Source organism: Nicotiana tabacum, chromosome 10 (genome assembly GCF_000715075.1).
Source record: "Nicotiana tabacum cultivar K326 chromosome 10, ASM71507v2, whole genome shotgun sequence".
NCBI classification, from domain to species: Eukaryota; Viridiplantae; Streptophyta; class Magnoliopsida; order Solanales; family Solanaceae; genus Nicotiana; species Nicotiana tabacum.
Window position 1 is genome coordinate 35032207 of NC_134089.1, and position 6065 is coordinate 35038271.

The window sequence follows — 6065 nt, forward strand, 5'->3', positions numbered from 1 at the left end:
TAAAGGTTTTATGTTCTGTAAATACTCCCTCATGTTCTTAATATCAATCCTAGGTGATTTCAAGCCTTCTAAAGTGATTCTAGTGCCGAAAAACACTAATTGATCGCTAGTTTTGCTTTTTTGTTGTTGTGGCAGCATTGGAGGGATATTTCATGGAAATTTAAGGTCAAATTGGAGTTGTTATTTCTGTATAAAGGTAAGTAACCTCTTACTCTATATGTGTTTAAGATTATCCAAGTTGCAGCTAAGCCATTGAAGCTAGAACTTGTGAAATATATACCGAAAGGCTTGGAAGTAATGTTATTATTTTGTGGACTGTTTTGCGTTGTTGTTGGGCTGCGTATTTTACTACTATCTTGTGGAGTTTTGGAGGAGTAAGGGTGTGGAGAAACACCATATATATGTAGGGTTATGGGCTGATAGTTATTCGTAACATTTCCAGGTTGTTTAACACGACTACGGTGGTCGTCGTATGTATGGAGTGATTAGGCTGTGTGTGGACTATTTTGGAAGGCTCAATATGTTTATTATTGATCTTTTTTAGGCTTTTTGGTGACTGTTTTGAATGGTGTGAGGTCATATATATAGGGGAGGTGTTGTCCGTTTCATCGTAAAATAGGTTGTGGTCGATACATAATAGTTATGACGCTTAAATGATAACGTTAGTATCGTTTCTCTTATTGTAGACTAAGGAGTTTTGACAATTGCATAGCTTGAGATTGGGGCAGTATATAAAAGGTATGTGAGGTTATCCCTTTCCTTCTTTTGCACGACTCCGATTGTACATAATGTAATGAACGATCTTCCAAGATACTCTACTCTTAGAAGCTAGCAGTACTTACATTATTTTCCCTCTTATGGAACGATTGATGTTAATGTTGCTACTCTTAGTCTTATGTTATCAATGTTGTTGGTACTTCCTGATTCTTATAAGGTTCATAGTGAAGAGTTAGTCCTAATAACGTGTACAGAGGATACCGACCTTACGTCACTCCGAAAGGTTTAGAATGTGATTCCATGAGTCGAGCATGCATTATATATATGTATCTATTTTACTCTACCAAGCCACGCTATAGTTGGCCGGGTACGGCACCTATTGTGCAACCACTGATCAGTTGGGTTTTACCGAGCTCCACGTGGCCGGGTACGATTCTACCGAGCCTATTATGGCCGGGTACGATATGATGATGATGATGCCCATAGAGGCGAATGCTTTAAAGGTTTATGTATTTATACATATGTATCATGCATTTCATGTAAGTAGCCCTTAGAGGTACTAAGATGTTACAGGTTGTATATTCTCTATCCTTGCTTACATTACTGATCGTATTTATGGTTCCTTGCCTTACATACTCAGTACTTTATTCGTACTGACGTCCTTTTATTTGTGGACGCTGCATGTCGTGCTGCAGGTCCTGATAGACAGGCAGGTGCAGCTCCCCCACCACAGTAGACTGTCCAGTTCAGCGGTGATTGGCGAGATCCCTTCTCCGGACTTGCCTTGGTCTTGGTATGCAATTTTTTTTATTGACATTATGGGTATGTCGGGGCCCTGTTCCGGCTATGTTGCAACACTTATGTTCTTTTAGAGGCTCATAGACAGGTGTCGGCTCATGTATAGTTTGGTATGCCTTGTCGGCTAGTTTTTGTTGTGTAGTCTTTCATAGTAGCGTGGTAGCTCATACCTTATATGTAGTTTCTTGATTGTCTGGTCATCCCCTGCTATGTATGTTCATGCCGTCATATTTTATTGTTGGTTGTCTATGATCTAGGTCTACCATTTATATTGATCTCGTCAACCTTAAAAGATAATAATGAAGGTTAGATGAAATGTGCGTTGGTGCTCGGCAAGTGTGGTCGGGTGCTAGTCATGGCCCTTCAGTTTGGGTCGTGACAGGCCTCTGGCTCAAGATCAGGTGAGAGCGCTAGAGGAAGGGGCTTCAGGTGGATTGATTTATTTGGAAGCAGTTCCCCTAGTAATTTCGAAGCTAGTCTCAACCAACCGGCCCCAGACTCTCCCGACCCTAGTGAACCCACAATGCCTATTGTTGAGGTTTATCATCCGTTATAGGAGGATAGACAGAGGTGTCGAGAGCTCAGTGATTGTCTTAGCATAAATACTATCAAGCGTCCCTTGCCCGAAGATATTTATGAGGCAATAATTGAGACCCAGAGATCGCGGAGTCCGTGCCCGTGCCGAAAGTGAAGAAGCTTTCCTCTCCTTTTAGTCGAGCATGCCTGCCCTTTAGCACTTCCCTTCCCAAAGTGGGAGTAGGAGAAAGGAAAGCGCACTCGATCAATTACCATGCCTTGTCGTAAGACAAAAAGTCACCCGCAGGAGCTGAAAGCCACTTGACTGTAAGGAGAGGAGATTAAAACCAATATCTTGGGGATAGTCTCTAATCTACGAACCAAGTCTTTCTGACGAGGCAACAACTTTCTTTTTTGATCCTAGAGTAGCATTTCCTTTCACCGAGGAATGGGCGGATGCTTTAACATAGGCGGATGTGGGACACAAAAAGAATAGATCCAGGTGCGCCTGAGTCAAGAGATTCTTCTCCCTAAGTAGCATTCTTGTAAGTACAGAAGGAATTCTCCTGTCTCTGAAAAGATAAAGCTAAAAGCAATCTCTGGTATAGATATTGATATTGACCTGCCTCTACGGAAAGTGGGTGGGGATCAAGAGAAGCAAGGCCGGGCACATCATACTCTTCAGGGATTGTGTCATGTCAATTTTATAGTGAATTTCTTGCGTATCCACCCTAAAAGCGAGAGCTCGAGGTGGTGGGAAAGGAGAATCAACAAGATAGGATGCTCTGTCCCAACTAACAAGAGTAGGAAGATTCCAGTTGAATCTTGTGCTTGACGGTGATCATTTCTGCCACGTCGTAACAGTCTTTAGTGCTTTCTGTTTCAATGGTTTGGAACCCTTCTTACTTTCTTTATTATATCAGGGAATTTTTTCTCATGCTATACTAACTTCATAAAGGGCTGGTCGGTGGGGGTGGAGCTCTAGCGCCAATGTCGATGAATCAAAGGTGTCTGTTTATGGTATGGAATAAGAAGAGAAAGAATGGAACCGCTATCACTTGTCCTATCATCCATGATGAGCTTCTTTCATTCGTCAGTATGGGGTAGGTAGAGTACTTTGCTCATATGCTTGGCATTACTATAGTCGCACCAGTCTTCCTTCCTTTTTAGTGCACATGAAACGAAAACCCTAATATAGACTACCCACGCGGTGATCAAAACTCTTCCTTCTCTACTTTATTGTCAATTGATTGGCACATGAACGAAGCTGTAATAGAACATGTATGTGACAATCGAACACGACTTTACCCGCTTCCTGTGATAGGAAAAAGAAAACTTGATCAGATAGTTCATGCGAGGCATTTCCCACCTCGCCTTTGATCTTTCCCTTGCCGTGTAGGTAAAGCTATAAGAGCCTCATTGGCACGACAGATGACAAGCAAACCTTTCATTCTTATGTTTACATCACTTCTCTCTTTCTCGCATTGACCGGACAAAGGTTTCAAATGAGCATCCCATGGGGAAGCCATAGCTTAAACCTTCCTTCTCGCATGCAGCTATATAACTCAGGCAGCAAAGGTTTGAGCAGGATGGCTATTAGTCTTCCTCGTTTCTTTCGGGTGGGCGGCAGGAATAGCTCTTCTAGCATCAACATGGATTGACCAGAGACTGGGAGTAGTCGTCATCTTTTTCCATAGTAGTCATCCCGCAAGAAAGGGAAAGACCACTTAGAGCAGTAGAACAGGAAAGAGAACGTCAAGCACAGCTTTCGTGTCACCAGAAATCCTTTTTCATTTATTGGGAGACTGAATGAAAAAGGCTTTGTCAAGCAGGCATGATTGTCACGTCAATTGAAAATTGAGAAATACTATCTCTGGGGCCCTCACTTTAGGGCTATCTTTAACCGGGGCCTTAGAGTCCCCCAGGAAATTAAGCCAATGATCGACTATCCCTGCCCATTCTAACGGGCATTTTATTCCTTCAAGTCCCACAACTCTAAATGTGTCTATTCCTTCGACACCTTTCCATGGAAATAGGGGAAAAATGGCATATTCCGCATCAACCTAAGCCTGGTTATTCCGACTAAGTGATCCATTGGCGAAAAGAGGGCCTTCCTCCTTCTTGCGCAAAGCTCTGTCAAAGAAGCATTCTATTCCGAAAAGGCTTAGGGCTAGGTTAAACCTCCCTCAAAGCCATGAAGTCCTAGAGCTCTTATTCCAAGAACTGGTGATATTCCCTTAACTGCAGATTCAATAGCACCGGTTATGAACCCCAAAAACAACAGGAAAGAGAGCACCGTCTACTCAGACTGTCACACCGGCAACGAGAGCAGTAAGAGCAGATAGTGGAACAGAACTAGCAGCAGATAGGCATTCAGTTAGCTTGAAAACGGACTCGTAGTTAGAAATCAGATGCTTCCTCAACAACTATCTTTAGAATGTCCTATCTCTCTCTTCAACGCTTTAAAACGAGCTAGAAGGCTTCTCTTAAAGCAGAAAAATAGGAGTTATAGTAGTTTTAACTATTCGATTTGAATGAGTTCCCTCACTTCCTTTCCTTACTACGATATGCCCAAAAAAAAAATAAAGTGCAACATATCAAAGAGCGATAACACAAATTATCTGTGACCTCCTACATAACATATGCGAGCCTTATGTGGATTTGGTAGTCTGTTCAAAAGGAAGAATTGACCACATTGAAGATTTACGCAAGGTCATTGAAAGGTTAAGAAAACATCAATTGAAGATGAACCCGAAAAAATGTGCATTCGAGATCGGACGGAGGCCTTAAATCAGTAGGGCAATAGCATAGCTATTATTGACCTGACCCCATTACATTACTTAAGCCTACTATTTCTTCAAGATACGAAACGAGCAGCCGAAAATGGCTGTCCCTATTGTATTTTAGATGGAGTCATCTATAGGGCTAAGAATCTTACCTTTACTTAGAGAGGGGTAGCGGTACCATGCTCTTCCGTGCTCGTAGGTTGACTCACCTATGCATCCGGACTAAGGTCTCACAAACGTGCACTTCCCTTATGTATCCAACCGCTTCACTAATGTGAATAGGTTATATAGAAGGGTATGTTGGTTATATACTCTTATGCGCCTTCCTTTTTTGAACCTTTTGGTAGGTATTGCCCCCTAACTATAGATCAGATCCACCAGACAAGAAACTCAATTCCACCTTGCTGCTGAGTTGTCGGACTTATCCACCAAGGGATTCGTGGAATTTCTGTGGATTGCATTGGGGGAAATCTACCAAAGCTAGGAAGATAGATAGACTCTTTTTCTGCTGCTAAGGGAGAGCAAGAAAGAAAATCAAATGATTATTTTTTAACCAGCACCCTCTTTTGGGTATACAGGTACTAAGAGTCGTTTCACTACCAACCAGCAGACATCATCTAGCTGGGTCTTGCCGGTATTAACAATGAGGAAGAAACAACCAAATGGAAACAACAACTAACTATGGCTCTTGGCCCAGACAACGTCCTAAGCGTAGGGGAGATCGGAGCAACAGGGAACGCCTAGATGACGTTTTTCTCCCTGGGCTGCAGTAAGTAAATCGAGAGGTCGTTCCGCCCCTTGTCCCCGAATATGCGAAATATGTTCTCATAAAATCTTGCTCCAATATGACCTAGTTGGCGGGCGATCCCAGTTCGTGACAAAGAACAAGACAACAAGCGAGCGTACTTTTGTTCGCTTCTTCTCTTCCAAGCACAGGAGTTTAAGGATAACTGTAGGTCGGTGGCTGCCTAAGGAAACTCTGATTCGATTCGCCCCCCGGCTGGGAGGCATCTACCTCATCCCGATCATAAGGAGAGGTTCACTATGATAGGGGTACTTTTTTCCCTTAAGCAAAAAATGAAATGCAAAGGGGACCATCAGTTTTTTGCGGCATGCTCCTCAGATTTAAGGATTCGCAGGGGGCCTCAGGCCCTACTTAGTTTCGCAAGCCTTTGTCATTATCAGTCAACTAAGTAAGGCCTTTTCCTTTTTGTTTGAATAACCCATTCCCATTATCTATAATAAGTA

The 6065-nt window shown here is 42.7% G+C and overlaps 1 pseudogene; it reads left to right on the top strand.

The window, feature by feature from the left end:
* The first annotated feature begins 4914 nt into the window (after nt 1-4914).
* Nucleotides 4915-5865, top strand: LOC107828963 (uncharacterized; annotated as a pseudogene).
* Nucleotides 5866-6065: the final 200 nt, after the last annotated feature.